This window comes from Nematolebias whitei, chromosome 2 (genome assembly GCF_014905685.2).
Source record: "Nematolebias whitei isolate Nwh7 chromosome 2, NemWhi1, whole genome shotgun sequence".
NCBI classification, from domain to species: Eukaryota; Metazoa; Chordata; class Actinopteri; order Cyprinodontiformes; family Rivulidae; genus Nematolebias; species Nematolebias whitei.
Genome location: NC_056499.1, coordinates 4,392,693 through 4,395,682, shown reverse-complemented (window position 1 = coordinate 4,395,682; position 2,990 = coordinate 4,392,693). Strand labels below are relative to the sequence as shown.

At 38.8% G+C, this 2,990-nt stretch overlaps 1 protein-coding gene across 1 annotated transcript in view; it reads left to right on the top strand.

The window, feature by feature from the left end:
• Nucleotides 1–2,990, top strand: part of galnt18b (UDP-N-acetyl-alpha-D-galactosamine:polypeptide N-acetylgalactosaminyltransferase 18b) — a 149,402-nt gene that overhangs the window by 29,167 nt on the left and 117,245 nt on the right. The window lies entirely within an intron of this gene.

Below are 2,990 nucleotides of genomic sequence, written 5' to 3'. Positions count from 1 at the left end.
TCCCTCTTCTGGACATGTCCAAACCACTGTCCCTCTTCTGGACATGTCCAAACCACTGTCCCTCTTCTGGACATGTCCAAACCACTGTCCCTCCTCTGGACAATCAAAACCACTGTTCCTTCTCTGGACATGTCCAAACCACTGTCCTTCCTCTGGACATGTCCAAACCACTATCCCTCTTCTGGACATGTCCAAACCACCGTCCCTCCTCTGGACATGTCCAAACCACTGTCCCTCCTCTGGACATGTCCAAACCACTGTTCCTCCTCTGGACATGTCCAAACCACTGTCCCTCCTCTGGACATGTCCAAACCATCTCAGTGTGTCCTCTCTAACTTTATCTCCCAGTTGTTCAACCTGTGCTGTACCTCTGATCATCTCATTCCTGATCTTCTCCATCCTTGTCTCTCCTAGGAAGAACCTCAACATCTTAATTTCTGACACTTCCAGTTCTGTCTCCTGTCTTTTTGTCCATGTCTCTGTCTCCAGACCATACAACATACGTAGCTGGTCTCACCACTGTCCTGTAAACTTTTCCTTTGACCTTTGCTTCCTTGCTTCTTTCCCTAAACATTTAGATATTTTGAGAAGTACATATCTTGTAAAATATTTCATTAGAAACAAATTTTTGTTTAAATTGTAATGCCGGTCTTTTTTAATATTCAAACAAGAAAACAACACCATGACAGCATTGTGGAAATTGATAAAAACAACAGAAATAACTCTTTAATTAGAAAATGCTCCCTCCACAGAGTGAACTGGTAGCGGCAGGCAGAGAAAGTTATCTGAAGAATGTCGTACCTGAATTATTTTTTGAGTAACTGACATTTTCCCCGTTAGTGGTCCATCCCTAACAGTTGGTGAAGACGCCTTTTTGGGTGTGACTCTCTCGACAATGCTCTGATTTATAAAACATTCTGAAACACAAACAGGTTTTTGCTAACTGGTTTTAAAACTTTAGTTCCAAGAAGTTTACAGTCTGGGCTCTAATATCCCCGGAAGCTGACGGGTCAACGTAAAGACGGGTTCAGCATTTTGTGAGCAAAACTCCCGTCATGATTCTCACTCAAAGCAACAGACACCTGGGAAAAGGTTGAGTGGTGGGTGGAGATAAAGCAGGTTATGTTTTATTGCTTTTAATTTTGAATTCCAGCGCTGATGTCAGATTAAGCTGCACACCGGGTGACCTATTTTCAAACTAGTGACAGCGAGTGAAAGGATTTTGATGTCTCAGCTTTTGAGTTCGTCTTTCTAATCTAAATTTATCTTCTCAAGCGTAGACTTTTCTCTAACAAATTAGGTCCCATGAGGTTTATTAAAAGTCTTTTGGGGTCGGATACCGTTTAAAAAAATGTTGGCAAATTTTCCTACAATAATTTGTTTTTATATGATGTTCTTGGACAAATTAGATCGTTGTGCTGTCCTGCAGATTTTTATTTCTTTTTTTAGCTGTATCTGGAAATAGTTCCATTTTGGCAGCAGCTGTCTCATTTCAGGGCCCAGGAACAGAAAAGGATGTTACCTGTCTTTGTGTCTTAAAATTTTTACTTATAACCTGAGGCCTGGATTAAAAACTTCAGCTTTAATGTTCAAATGTTTCTTTATATCATTAAGCTGAAATGAACCATTTTTTGTGCCTTGATTGTGTTTGTACCTTTGTGTATTCAAAATCTCAACAGGGGGTGAACCGACATAAATGCCTACAGATTAAATAAAATAAACAAAACAAGGACAAAAAAAATGTTAAAAAATCCACAACTCTTGAAGATTTACTATAAAAGCTAAAAAAAAATTAAAAGTAACCTTAGCAATAAAAGTCAGAAAGTTTGTTTATTTCAAGTTTTTCTTGGTTGCAGTTCACAAATGCATTTTTCTAACACATTTATGGGGAAATAATGAATATTTCCAACAGTATGAAATCTAATACCAAGAAGCATTATTACACTGAAGAATCAACCAAACACTAGTTTCATTTCTTTTTTACTCTGTTTATTATGTTCATCATCTCAGCACCGTTGACTGCAGCGTGCAGTCATGCACTCATGTTGAAGAACCAGAACGCACTCGACGAGCTGAAATTACTGAGAAGGCGTTTTCATGAAGAGCTTGTTCGTACTTTGTTGTTTTACCTGGTGACGCACGTGCTTTCCTATCAAACTCATATTATACCATATGAATTCAATGAACACCTGCAAACATTCCATTTTTCTCTGACACAATATAATGCCTTTCTGTTTAGTGACATTGTGAAGTAAATGTGATTTTTTAATTTTCTTATTGTCTTTTCTTGGTATCTTAAAAATATCCTGAAGGTTTAGATGGTGATTTTACAACTAACAAAAAAAAATTCAAATTAACAAAATATGATAAACAGCATGAATACATTTTCACTGTGTGAACTGCATTGACAATAGTCTTACAGCCAAAGATCATGTACATATTATTAGCTACAGTTTGTTTTATATTAATAACTTTTATTTAGTTTTATTTTATCTTTTGATGCATTCTGCCTAGAGGTGAATCATGATTTTTGCACAACAGCCTCACAGTCACTATTTACTCAAAAATGTATCTTTTTTGTCTTGTAAAAGTGACTCAGGGACAGTGGCTCAGTTGATAGAACTGCTGCCTCTCAACGAGAAGGTCGCTGGATTGAATCCCGGTCCAGGGTTCTTTCTGGGTGGAGTTTGCATGTTCTCTCCGTGCATGCACTGGTTTTCTCCGGGTGCTCCGGTTTCCAAAAACATGCATGTTAGGCTGATTGGTAACTCTAAATTGTCCCGAGGTGTGAGTGAGAGAGTGAATGGTTGTTTGTCTCGTTTGTCTCTATGTGTCCCTGTGATGGACTAGAGACCTGTCCAGGTGTCCCCCACCTCTCACACAGTGATTGCTGGACATGGGCACCAGTTACCCCCACGACCAGAAAAGGAAAAAGCAGGTAAAGATGATGGATGGATGGATGGATGGATGGATGGATGGATGGATGGATG